At 39.3% G+C, this 14,781-nt stretch overlaps 1 protein-coding gene across 1 annotated transcript in view; it reads left to right on the top strand.

Annotated features, from left to right (window-relative positions):
- Positions 1-14,781, top strand: part of LOC124259368 (large neutral amino acids transporter small subunit 1-like) — a 44,171-nt gene that overhangs the window by 3,996 nt on the left and 25,394 nt on the right. The window lies entirely within an intron of this gene.

Below are 14,781 nucleotides of genomic sequence, written 5' to 3'. Positions count from 1 at the left end.
TGAAGGCAAGACAGACATGAACGTGATGAAGGCAAGATAGATATCAATGTGATGAAGGCAAGACAGACGTGAACGTGATGAAGGCAAGACAGACATGAACATGATGAAGACAAGATAGACATCAATGTGATGAAGGCAAGACAGACATGAACGTGATGAAGGCAAGACAGACGTGAACGTGATGAAGGCAAGATAGATATCAATGTGATGAAGGCAAGACAGCCGTGAACGTGATGAATGCAAGACGGACGTGAACATGATGAAGGCAAGACAGACATGAACGTGATGAAGGCAAGACAGACATGAACATGATGAAGACAAGACAGACGTGAACGTGATGAAGGCAAGACAGACGTGAACGTGATGAAGACAAGACAGACATGAACATGATGAAGGCAAGATAGATATCAATGTGATGAAGGCAAGACAGACGTGAACGTGATGAAGGCAAGACGGATGTGAACGTGATGAAGACAAGACAGACATGAACATGATGAAGGCAAGACAGACGTGAACGTGATGAAGGCAAGACGGATGTGAACGTGATGAAGACAAGACAGACATGAACATGATGAAGGCAAGACAGACGTGAACGTGATGAAGGCAAGACGGATGTGAACGTGATGAAGACAAGACAGACATGAACATGATGAAGGCAAGATAGACATGAACGTGATGAAGGCAAGACAGACATGAACATGATGAAGACAAGATAGATATCAATGTGATGAAGGCAAGACAGACATGAACATGATGAAGGCAAGACAGACATGAACATGATGAAGGCAAGATAGATATCAATGTGATGAAGGCAAGACAGACATGAACATGTTGAAGGCAAGACAGACATGAACATGATGAATGCTGTACATGATGAAGGCAAGACAGACATGAATACGATGAAGGCAAGACAGACGTGAACGTGATGAAGACAAGATAGACATGAACATGATGAAGGCAAGACAGACGTGAACGTGATGAAGACAAGACAGACATGAACATGATGAAGGCAAGATAGATATCAATGTGATGAAGGCAAGATAGACATGAACATGATGAAGGCAAGACAGACATGAACGTGATGAAGGCAAGATAGATATGAACATGATGAAGGCAAGACAGACGTGAACGTGATGAAGACAAGACAGACATGAACATGATGAAGGCAAGACAGACATGAACGTGATGAAGACAAGATAGACATGAACATGATGAAGGCAAGACAGACATGAACATGATGAAGACAAGACGGACGTGAACGTGATGAAGACAAGACAGACATGAACATGATGAAGGCAAGACAGACATGAACGTGATGAAGACAAGACGGATGTGAACGTGATGAAGACAAGACAGACATGAACATGATGAAGACAAGACGGATGTGAACGTGATGAAGACAAGACAGACATGAACATGATGAAGGCAAGATAGATATCAATGTGATGAAGGCAAGATAGACATGAACATGATGAAGGCAAGACAGAAATGAACATGATGAAGGCAAGACAGACATGAACATGATGAAGACAAGACGGACGAGAACGTGATGAAGACAAGACAGACATGAACATGATGAAGGCAAGACAGACATGAACGTGATGAAGACAAGACGGATGTGAACGTGATGAAGACAAGACAGACATGAACATGATGAAGACAAGACGGATGTGAACATGATGAAGACAAGACGTATGTGAACGTGATGAAGGCAAGATAGATATCAATGTGATGAAGGCAAGACAGACATGAACATGATGAAGGCAAGACAGACATGAACGTGATGAAGACAAGACGGATGTGAACGTGATGAAGACAAGACAGACATGAACATGATGAAGACAAGACGGATGTGAACTTGATGAAGACAAGACAGACATGAACATGATGAAGGCAAGATAGATATCAATGTGATGAAGACAAGATAGACATGAACATGATGAAGGCAAGACAGACATGAACGTGATGAAGACAAGACGGATGTGAACGTGATGAAGACAAGACAGACATGAACATGATGAAGACAAGACGGATGTGAACGTGATGAAGACAAGACAGACATGAACATGATGAAGGCAAGATAGATATCAATGTGATGAAGACAAGATAGACATGAACATGATGAAGGCAAGACAGACATGAACATGATGAAGACAAGACGGACGTGAACGTGATGAAGACAAGACAGACATGAACATGATGAAGACAAGACGGATGTGAACGTGATGAAGACAAGACAGACATGAACATGATGAAGGCAAGATAGATATCAATGTGATGAAGGCAAGATAGACATGAACATGATGAAGGCAAGACAGAAATGAACATGATGAAGGCAAGACAGACGTGAACGTGATGAAGACAAGACAGACATGAACATGATGAAGGCAAGATAGACATGAACATGATGAAGGCAAGACAGACATGAACATGATGAAGGCAAGACAGACATGAACATGATGAAGGCAAGATAGATATCAATGTGATGAAGGCAAGATAGACATGAACATGATGAAGGCAAGACAGACATGAACGTGATGAAGGCAAGACAGACATGAACATGATGAAGGCAAGACAGACATGAACATGATGAAGGCAAGATAGATATCAATGTGATGAAGGCAAGACAGACATGAACATGATGAAGGCAAGACAGACATGAACATGATGAATGCTGTACATGATGAAGGCAAGACAGACATGAACACGATGAAGGCAAGACAGAAGTGAACGTGATGAAGACAAGATAGACATGAACATGATGAAGGCAAGACAGACATGAACACGATGAAGGCAAGACAGATGTGAACGTTATGAAGACAAGACAGACATGAACATGATGAAGGCAAGACAGATGTGAACATGATGAAGACAAGATAGATATCAATGTGATGAAGGCAAGACAGACATGAACATGATGAAGGCAAGACAGACATGAACATGATGAAGGCAAGACAGACATGAACATGATGAAGGCAAGACAGACGTGAACGTGATGAAGACAAGACAGACATGAACATGATGAAGGCAAGACCAATGTGAACGTTATGAAGGCAAGATGAACATGAACGTGATGAATGCTGTACATGATGAAGGCAAGACAGACATGAACATGTTGATTTCTAAATATAAATCACTCTCCAAACTTGTACCAAAATTGAGAAGTATGGTCTTGGGAATTCAGTTAACATTCTCAAAAGTGCATAAATTTCCAATGTTATGCTGATAGAAAAAGTACAGAAATATGGAACACAATTTCACATGCAGCAGTTGCAAGAATCATTTAATCTCAGAATTACTGTGTGGCTCTGTACACAGGTAAGTACTTACCACACCTGAATAACAGCCATTATTAATATCATAAAATCATCAACATGATACATTATGGTAATTATGTGTTTGAAGATTGTATGATGCACTTGGTGTCATTTGGTGTCATTTAGTGTAGTAAGTACTTCTGACGTGAATGTTATACAGGCTATACTGAATTATACACCTTACACAATGGTAGTAACTGATTTGATCTATGGTTGACAAGCATGTGGTTTATGTAATCTACATCGAAACAGATGTTACTCCAAGTGGTAGCATGACTAAAAGTCACATGAGCTTCAAATGTTGTTTATTTGTCAGGGTTTTTTCAACATGATCATAAACATATTCTATGGACCCGGGAATCTGAATCGTACTTGTTGCTCTCAGTCATGATACACAAATTTGTTCTAGAGGTTCTCATCTGATTTCCAATATGGCTGCCACGGGAGCCATATTGCTAGTTGTGACCATTACTTAAAGGTCACATGCAACGTAAAACACAACTTTGCAGATTCTGATACCTTTCGGTATGGACTTACCGAAACAAATCATCAAAAATGCAAATTCAACTTATAAAGTTGAAAAATAACGCGATGAAAAAAACCGCGCGAAATCGGAGTTAAAAAAATTCACTAATTTTCCCACGACTTTTCGTGGGAAAACTGGTTTCAACAGCTGGGCTGCGCTCATAGCATGTGCGCAGTGAAATAGGTTCGCGCAACTTGGAAGCGGGTTGTCCGGTGAATACTCGGTGAAGGCTTTGGTGTGAGCTATTTTCCTAATGTTTTGTTGATATCTCACAGGCGCGAGCTTTTATGTTATGACAGTAAATAAACTGTTTATATAATTTCATTTGTCTATTTCACCACACGTTCTTCTTACCGAGTCACTTTCTCAGTTCGATACTTAAAAGCAATGTCATTATTTAGCGTTGACACAATTTCTAACTGTGATATAGATATGTCGTTGTCACAGACAAAACTCAATGTCTTGTTTTATTGACACCTGTGTGTCTGCCTGCCTGTCTGCTAATGACAATATTCAATACACAACTTCTATCACTGACCACATGCAATTTGAACTTAACACCAATCAGGCTATACACCATAAACAAAACGCATTGATTTATGGCCCGAGTTCGGTCTCTGTCACATTATGTAATTACACAGACAGGCAGGTGTGATACTTGAACACATGACATGTTATGATGTCTGTTGATTACAAAATGTTATACACAAAAAATGAGCATCTCTATATACCGGTATACACACACTATGAGCCGTGAGGGCATCTGCAAATGAACCAGACGTTACACTTGAGTGCACACCCACCCGCTCTGACTGGGTTCGCTATCCCGGCTGCTTCGTTTCTTGGGAAGTAAACCCAAGTACACAATATTGCACTTTTGATTTGCGATTGTACGCTTATAATTTTGTTTATATGTTTTTTCATAACCAGCAATGTATATTATATGTCATGAATAAGTGATAATTGTGTTTTAATTATGTTTGTTTTTTTGGTTGCATGTGACCTTTAACGAAGTGGCTGACAGCAGGACCAGTGAAGAAGAAGAGCCTAACTTGTACTTTAATGTATTTTATTCATTTCAGTCATATTACAGTTTACATAAACTCCACAGTTTACATAAATTCCACAACATTTTGTGATAATAAGGGTACATTCATTTTCCACACAGTTATAAATGAATCTATACTGAAAGTCCAGAAGCTTTGTGTCCTTGGTACATTTTCTGTTGTTTGTGAAAATACTTTTCCAAGAGATATCTATGGCAGTATGGTTTCCCATTTAAAACAAGGCTTGGGCAAATGATAATCCTAAGATTTTGACAAAACATCATAGAACAATCGACAGCCTTTTAAAGGTGAAATCAAACTAAGAACAGATGTGTGTAAAGTCAAATTACCATGGTTATGTTTCATATTGTTTACTGTATCTCTCCAAGATTTTGGAATATTATCAATAACCTCCAACTTCATACCTCTTTTTAAATTCTTCAAAGGAGAGCAATCTGTTTGAGTTGCAAAGATCTTGGATGATATGGATACCTTTGTATACCAATTTCTTAATATAAACTTAGAATTCTTAAACTGATGATTCAACCACAGTGGTTCAGCTAAAATATTGTCTAAATTGTTTTGGTCATTGGTGAATTTAGATCTATACCTTTCCAGGCAGTGAAAGCATCTTTCCAGAATGGATATTGAGAAACTATCAATATTTGCTATGCATGTAAAGGCTTGTACATTAGTGTATAGAAAGCAATGTTAAATAACTGGTCTGAAATACCCACCAGGGGAACATACACACTGATGCCTATTCATCATAGTCCTGTTTAATCTGTGTTGAGATGTACTGGATGTGTGCCACGTGTGCTGTGTACAAGCTGGTGGATGTAGTTTTCCAGATTTTTAAGAGTTATGAGAAACATGATAAGGATAATACATTAGTATCATATTTCAAAACACATTATAAGAGAGTGACAATGTATACACAGGGATTGCTCATATATTGGTGATGTGTCAAAGTGATTGTCACATGATTGTCAGTGGGTTGTCCTTAGAAATGAAAAACTGACTGGTCCCTAACTGATTGCATTTATAGAGAAGGGGGACATCCTATGAAAGTGTTCGGCTTTTGTAAATATTGGACATATTATATTGATGGTTATTGGGCAGTCATCTAATCAGGTGTTTATTAAAACTTCAATAAATTCTTTAAAAACTTTAAAACCTGGCCATAAATTCTGAACGGTCACTAACTGCTACAGTCAGGTGTTACAACCCTGTGCATAACCTCAAAGATATGTTTTAGTTGTTCATATTAGTGTTGGGAATTGGTTGAAATCTCACAATTGATGATTGCTTCATTACCAACGAACAATGATCGAAAAATATTGGTTAGCGTCATTTTTCAGATTTTCCTATCCAGGTTGTTATTGCAGATATGTATAACATGATGCAACTTGCTACTTTAAAGTGATGACTGATATATCATGAACATAAACTTCCTGGAGTCTTAGAGAAATATTCAGTCATGACTTTTCAGATAGTGAAGTGAATTTAACACGTTTTTAGGCCCTGACAACTTCTAAGATATGTTCCATTGTCAAGTATTTCAAAGACTAAAACAGTAGTTCCAAAATCGTTTGTGTTCAATTATGAGAAAATGTGATTGATTGCTTGGTCGTTTGGTCACTGCGACCAATCTTCAATTATTCAATTAATCGGAACACCACTAGTTCATATACAGAGCATCTATTATTTGATCTGACATGACAATCTGGTAGTCAGTCAATGGGTCAGTTTTTATGTCATCAATGTCACGATGACTGGACTTAACACAAGGGTGTTTGACTCCATTAAGGGGAAACTGGGCCACCCGGCTCACTGCAGATAAGGGTTTATCTTGTGTCAAGTGTTGTACATTTGGTTCTTTTGTTTGTTTGCTTGTCCTCGTCATCTATTTTCTTTAAACGTAAGAAAGTTTTCTCTAATTTCTCACAATGGAACAGGTCTCAGGATTATTTACTACACCTGTTTCACGTGTATTCATTGCTGACTGTTGTTTCTGGATGTTCCTCTGTTACAGTCTGTAGTGTGGCTTAGTGTTCCTGCACTGTCTCACGTCCCTTTGCTAACAGTGCAACACCAGGTGTTCTAGCGGCGGTTCTGTAATCTGACCTAGTGCTCCTGCTGTCTCACGTCCCTTTGCTAACAGTGCAACACCAGGTGTTCTAGTGGCGGTTCTTCTGTAATCTGACCTAGTGCTCCTGCTGTCTCACGTCCCTTTGCTAACAGTGCAACACCAGGTGTTCTAGCGGCGGTTCTGTAATCTGACCTAGTGTTCCTGCTGTCTCACGTCCCTTTGCTAACAGTGCAACACCAGGTGTTCTAGCGGCGGTTCTGTAATCTGACCTAGTGCTCCTGCTGTCTCACGTCCCTTTGCTAACAGTGCAACACCAGGTGTTCTAGTGGCGGTTCTTCTGTAATCTGACCTAGTGCTCCTGCTGTCTCACGTCCCTTTGCTAACAGTGCAACACCAGGTGTTCTAGCGGCGGTTCTGTAATCTGACCTAGTGTTCCTGCACTGTCTCACGTCCCTTTGCTAACAGTGCAACACCAGGTGTTCTAGCGGCGGTTCTGTAATCTGACCTAGTGCTCCTGCTGTCTCACGTCCCTTTGCTAACAGTGCAACACCAGGTGTTCTAGCGGCGGTTCTGTAATCTGACCTAGTGCTCCTGCTGTCTCACGTCCCTTTGCTAACAGTGCAACACCAGGTGTTCTAGCGGCGGTTCTGTAATCTGACCTAGTGCTCCTGCTGTCTCACGTCCCTTTGCTAACAGTGCAACACCAGGTGTTCTAGTGGCGGTTCTTCTGTAATCTGACCTAGTGCTCCTGCTGTCTCACGTCCCTTTGCTAACAGTGCAACACCAGGTGTTCTAGTGGCGGTTCTTCTGTAATCTGACCTAGTGCTCCTGCTCTCTCTCACGTCCCTTTGCTAACAGTGCAACACCAGGTGTTCTAGTGGGGGTTCTTCTGTAATCTGACCTAGTGCTCCTCTCTCTCACGTCCCTTTGCTAACAGTGCAACACCAGGTGTTCTAGTGGCGGTTCTTCTGTAATCTGACCTAGTGCTCCTGCTCTCTCTCACGTCCCTTTGCTAACAGTGCAACACCAGGTGTTCTAGTGGCGGTTCTTCTGTAATCTGACCTAGTGCTCCTGCTCTCTCTCACGTCCCTTTGCTAACAGTGCAACACCAGGTGTTCTAGTGGCGGTTCTTCTGTAATCTGACCTAGTGCTCCTGCTCTCTCTCACGTCCCTTTGCTAACAGTGCAACACCAGGTGTTCTAGTGGCGGTTCTTCTGTAATCTGACCTAGTGTTCCTGCTCTCTCTCACGACCCTTTGCTAACATTGCAACACCAGGTGTTCTAGCGGCAGTTCTGTAATCTGACCTAGTGCTCCTGCTCTCTCTCATGACCCTTTGCTAACATTGCAACACCAGGTGTTCTAGCGGCAGTTCTGTAATCTGACCTAGTGCTCCTGCTCTCTCTCACGTCCCTTTGCTAACAGTGCAAACACCGGGTGTTCTAGCGGCGGTTCTTCTGTAATCTGACCTAGCATTCCTGCACTGTCTCACATGGTCAGTTTGACATTACAACACCAGTGGCCGTATGCATATGTCGGGCGTAAATTCTAGTCCTGGCGTAAGTAAAATGTTCCCCTGGGCGTAACATTGAACCGGTATGCATATCTTAGACATAGCTAACATTACGCCAGGCGTAACGCTTCATCTTTACGCCACCTACCAAACAGGCGTAAACCAGGTGAAGCCCTGTAATGGCGGCAGTTTTATACCGATATTGCAGATGACAGTTCTACAGAAACCGTATATCTAGAGACGGGTCAAACCCTTTAGAAATATACAATGACCTTGATCTGTACAGAAGAATTAGATTAAGGACATTTGACATTTTCAAGATAGTGAATACAATCAGAGGTGATATTGATTATATTTCCAACCAAAAACAAACTCATAGCACTGAAAGACAGTTTTTACAACATGGCAGGGTTTCCTGGTGTAGTAGGATGTGCCGCGAAATTGTTTCGTGCCTTTTCCCGGTGGTTTAAAAATGTTCGAAAATCTGAAAATAACACACTGCGCCTGGACGTAAATCCGTTAAGCCAGGCCTAGTAACGCCTTGGCTTTCCGAAGTTGTGCATGACGTGTAAGAGCAGGGCGCTGCTAAGACCAACGTAGTGTGTTACGCCTGACGTTAGTTACACCCAATATGTGAATACGGCCACAGGTGTTCTAGAGCAGTTGTTCCTCTGTAATCTGACCTAGTGTTCCTGCACCATCTCACATGGTCTGTTTGACATTACAACACTCTCTCTCTCCCTCTCCCTCTCCCTTCCCTCTCTCTCTCTCTCTCTCTCTCACTCACTCACTGAAAACTTTTTTTGAACATCAGTTCTGTCGACCTGAGGAGTCAGATCTGAGGATTTAGAGCAGAGAAATTCTAAAAACGGACAATTGGCAGAACAAGCTAGGACCTTTGAAATGATTCCTGGACATGTCTGTTCCTGACTTCTCATTGATCAGATTCGTATTGATTGTCCACTTGTCAGGATCGGCAGACATTGCACTGATTGCATTGAACATTCCATTGTTGGCTGAAATTGGCATATCTGCTCTCTGCCTTTGTCAAGGAGATGGTATTCAGTGTTGGTCTCCAATGTTAAATGCTTAAGGACACAAGGATGTAAGATACCTCATAATCGTGTTAAATAGTATGATGATGCAATTGTTTGTCAGCATTCTAGAAGTAGGTGAGTCAACAATGCAGCATACAACTTTATGGATGACAACTTCTTGTTCATTGCATAGAGCAACATTTTGGTGTAGATTCACTTTTAGCATTTAGCTTGATAATGGTGTCGCTTTATGCAATAAGCAAGAAGTTGTCATCCATAACGTCATATGCTTCATTGTGATGCAATGTTAACCTGTCTGCGGAATCCTCTTTGAAAATATTCATCATTTGGCCTTTGATGGTCAGCTCAGGCAATGGCTATATTATCTACTGTACATGTTTAGCCCATTTCTAGAGTCCCCCACCATGATATTGCTGGAATATTAGTAAAAGCGGAGTGAAACTAAACTTACTCATTCGCTCCCTCGCTCCCTCCCTGGCTCCCTCCTCACTCGCTCACTCACTCACTCACTCACTCACTCACTCACTCACTCACTCACTCACTCACTCTACAAGGTCATAGACTCATCTCATAAGGTTGTGAACTGGTCCTTTGAATTCAAGAGTATAATGCCTAATGCTGGCTTTAATCTGTAGTCATGATAGAATGGTTTGTAACTGTGTATTTCAGAACTGGGAAAACGGCATGACTCTTGATCATTGGATACTGGAGTCATAAGAAATTCTAATTCTAACTTTAACTTCATTTACAAGAACAGAATGGCAATTTCTTACATATAGCTGGGGAGGCCACAGAGAATTGGTACAGCCCTCTGAGGGCAAGGACTACCTTTGGTCAGGAGTCTAAACACTACTGCCTTACATATTTGTTCTGTGACTCTATTTAAAATTGAAGCAATTAATAGATTATTCATTTGATGATACAAAATGTGTTGTGATCTACAAAAAAATGAAATTGCATGAAACGAGGGAGTGTTTCATCTTTCTAATTGAACTGGCACTAATCTTGCTGATGATTTACAACAAATTTTGAATAGCAGTGAGTGAGTGAGGGAGTGAGGTTATACTCCACTTTAGCAATATTCCAGCAATATCATGGCAGGGGGACACCAGAAATGGGCTTCACACATTGTACCCATTTGAGGAATCGAACATAGGCCTTCAACTAGACGAGCCAACACATTAACTACTGGACTACCCCACCACCCCTTGAATACCTAGGAGATGGGAGCTCATCACTTTAGGCTGGCATTTATCTGTAGCTATTACTGAACATGCTGGAGCTCATATGTGTATTTTCATAGTGAATATTTCTGAATATCTGCATCCTAATATGTATTTGTTAACTTCTTTGAGAAACATTTAAATATTGGAGCAGTAAGAAAGGATAACAATATATGGATGGACAACTTCTTTATTACAGTGAGAGCGACATTTCAGTGTAGGTTCTAACACCATTATCAAGTCACTGGACCTCCCCAGAAACGTTGCTCTCACTGTAATATAGAAGTTATTCATCCATATTACCGATATTCCATCTCATATTCCCTCAATTATTGCCGGCAGACTGCGTATAAGTGATTTTAAACACAGTTGTACACACGATCTTATGTCACATTTTTGTAATTTCGTTATTAATGGTTTTAATTTGGTGTGATATGAATATCCAATGAATATTACCCATAACAGTAGAAAAATGGATTGTGATAACTTTCTAATATTTGCACGTCCATTGAGTGTTTTTCCATGCTAATCAGGTTAATTGGTCAGTTAAAGCGTCACATTCATCTTTAGTAATTATTGAGAACAATATAATGTTTGTCATCTGAACAATAGGTTGACCTGAGTGTAGTTTCTCGGCAGGGTTTGTATGTATTTGGTTTTTCTCTTCATATCCTGTCTTCAAAGTTACAATGGGTAACATTCATATCAACTGACTTGTTTGCTTCTTATGGCTGAGTTCCAGGTTCAAATCCCTACATGTCAGGTTTGGCTGACCCTATCAATCGCTGTTATATTACTAGAATATTGCCAAAAGCTCCATAAGGCCAGACCTATTTTATTTCTTGTTTTACGGATTTTTGTCCTCAGAAAACCTAAAGGCAGGAGGGAAGAAAAATGAAAATAAAATCACCGGTCAAATACTCAAAGTATTTTACTTTTGGCAATGTATAAAGTGTACATGGGGCAACAAAAAAATTAAAAATGGAAAAACACTTTTTCTGTAAGTTTACAGTTTTGGCCAATAAAAACATTAGGATTTTATTTTTTGGGCGGGGAAAATTAATTATTTTTTTTTCTTATTCTTGAAGATCTATTGAGGATTTGAGGAAATGCTCAATTTGTGACATTAATGACTTTTGTATTTAAATGAAATAAATTGATATGGTATTATTTGAATTCTCTTGGGGATGTCAGGAAATGCTCCATTAGTGATATTAGTGAAATGACTTAAACTTGTCAAAGATTATTTATGCAAAAATAATTATTATTCTGAGCACAAACGTTTAGTTTCCAAAAGATGAAAATTGGACTGCACAGATAAATTCTGTACTTGATAACATGCTATCAATCTAGGGTTTGTTTGGCTGAGACGGGATCTAGTCAAATGGGCCGAAGGACAAAAGGGCCGAGAAGTGCCAAGTCAAAAGGGCCGATGGAAAAAGTCAAAAGGGCCAAGGTGAAAGTCAAATGGGCCGTGACAAAAAGTCAAAAGGGCCTTATTCCTAGTCATATGGGCCGAACAGAAAAAAAGTTTAGAAAGGTTATACATTATTTATTGACACATATAGCACTGAAACATTAATATCATCATAACATTAATAAAATGGTAATGACATTGTAATAGCCAAGCATGTAGCCAGGTTTACATGTAATGGCAATACATATAGTTAATAATTTACTTAACGCAAGTTCACATAATTAACAAAAATTATATAATGGTAATTTACACAAATTCATTCGTTCAATAACAATAACCATTTATTATACCACATCTATATTAAATCCAAATCTCTAGTACTCTTTACTTATTTCATTTCTTTCCTTACTTGTTTAATTCGGCCTTCCATTTAAATTTCCCTTAATACTCCGTTTCTATTTTTTGGGGGGTAGTAACACCATTCTTTCAAAATTTATAAGTTTTGTTCCCATTCATTTCTTAATAACTGCACTACGCTACACCGTCGCCGAAATAACTTAGTTGTGCGTGCGACGCTTAATAAAGTAAATAACTAAGTAACCAACTGCCCACAGTGAAGATCGAGTGACCCATCCACTGTCGCTCCATGTAGTCACAGAGATCAACCAGCTTCTGTAACGATGCCCTCATCATCTACTTTACAATAAAAACGTTAGACTCCCATGTTTTAATTAGATTTGGATTAAAAACTTACAACAAGAAAAACAAACATCCCATGTTTAAATAGATTTGGATTAAAAACTTACTACAACAACAACAACAAAAACAAACATCCAATACCGATTAGTCATGACACTGAGTAAAGGCACTTCACAATGAAAACATTTGAGTCTCATGTTCAAATTCCATTTTAAATAACAACAAATTAAACAATATTTACACTATTTTACTATGTAATTTATTAAATTTTTTATTTTTCGGCCCTTTTTTCGGCCTTTTTGACTTTTCATTTCGGCCCATTTGACTTTTAGCCTCGGCCCTTTTGACCTTTTTTTTCGGCCCTTTTGTCCTTCGGCCCTTTTGACTACAACCCGCTGAGACTCCACTATATACGGTCTGTAATCATAAGACAAAATATTGCTGAGTAAAATGAGTTTGTTCCACATTGCACACTTGTGGTAACTCTACACTGTAAACATGTTTACACAACCCTGAGGCCTCTAACTAAATATTGTATTAAAGATATGATAATAACGGTGCAGAATATATTTCATGTACTGGTATACTAGCAGTAGAGATACTGTTAATAAGGTCATTGTAAATTTTAGCATGTATGCCGTATAAAAATCCTTTATGTTATATATATGGAATTGTATCCTTTATACAGAACAACGCAGATATTCATTATACTATATTATATTCTGTATTATGGAACCTATTTTGTATTATCAATATTGGTTATAGAGTGACCTAGAGTTTTTGAAAGTGATTGTAACTGCAGACCCTGTTTTCTACATACTGGAGAAAATGTTGCCTCATATGGTGAGTCACCGTGTAGTCATGGATACAGTGGACATGACAATGTCAGAAAATATTCCATTCTTTGTTTCCACCATTTTGTTTATCAATATTCAAGGGAAACCTTTGTGATCAATAGCTGATCACATTATAGACGGAATTGGTGATCAGTAGGTGATCGCATTTTAGACGGAATCAGTGATCAATAGGTGATCACATTTTAGATGGAATCAGTGATCAATAGGTGATCACATTTTAGATGGAATCAGTGATCAATAGGGGATAGCATTTAAGACGGAATTAGTGATCAATAGGTGATTGCATTTTAGACCGAATCGGTGATCAATAGGTGATCGCATTTTAGACGGAATCAGTGATCATATAGGTGATAGCATTTAAGATGGAATTAGTGATCAATAGGTGATTGCATTTTAGACGGAATCGGTGATCAATAGCTGATCGCAGTTTATACGGAATGGGTGATCAATAGGTGGTTGCATTTTAGACAGAGTCGGTGATCAATAGGTGATCGCATTTTAGATGGAATCAGGTGTCAGACTTGCTGACTTGGTTGACACATATCATCTGTGCCCATTGCATAGATTAATGCTCATGATGTCGATCACTGGATTTTGTGATCCCGACTTGATTATTTACAGACAGCTAGGGCTTCCAAAAGTACTCGAGTACTCGAGGACGAGTCGGGTTTAGCTGGACTCGAGTCCATTTTCTAGGACTTGAGGACTCGAAAAGGGGAGATAACTCGAATTATTGGATTACAATGACAGACTGTCCGTCTGCCATGTGCTAAGCATGAGCGGCCGTTAACGTCTAATATTAAGATAAGATATAAATTTATTATCCCGGAGGAAATTCTTATACATCCAAACTGTCTCAAAATGAATATGTACACAATTCACAAAAATATACACAATAATTACATGCACAAAACGAAAGCTATTTACACAATAAAACTGACATGATATAATTCAATTAACCACATAGGTAAAGAGGCTGAATAATTCTAGTTGTTATCACATGTAGATAATTCAAAATATTTGTTGCATTCACGA

This window comes from Haliotis rubra, unplaced genomic scaffold (genome assembly GCF_003918875.1).
Source record: "Haliotis rubra isolate DU_JTF1 unplaced genomic scaffold, ASM391887v1 Scf72, whole genome shotgun sequence".
Classification (NCBI taxonomy): Eukaryota; Metazoa; Mollusca; class Gastropoda; order Lepetellida; family Haliotidae; genus Haliotis; species Haliotis rubra.
The sequence above is the reverse complement of the archived record's forward strand: the minus strand, read 5'-3'. Positions and strand labels throughout refer to the sequence as shown.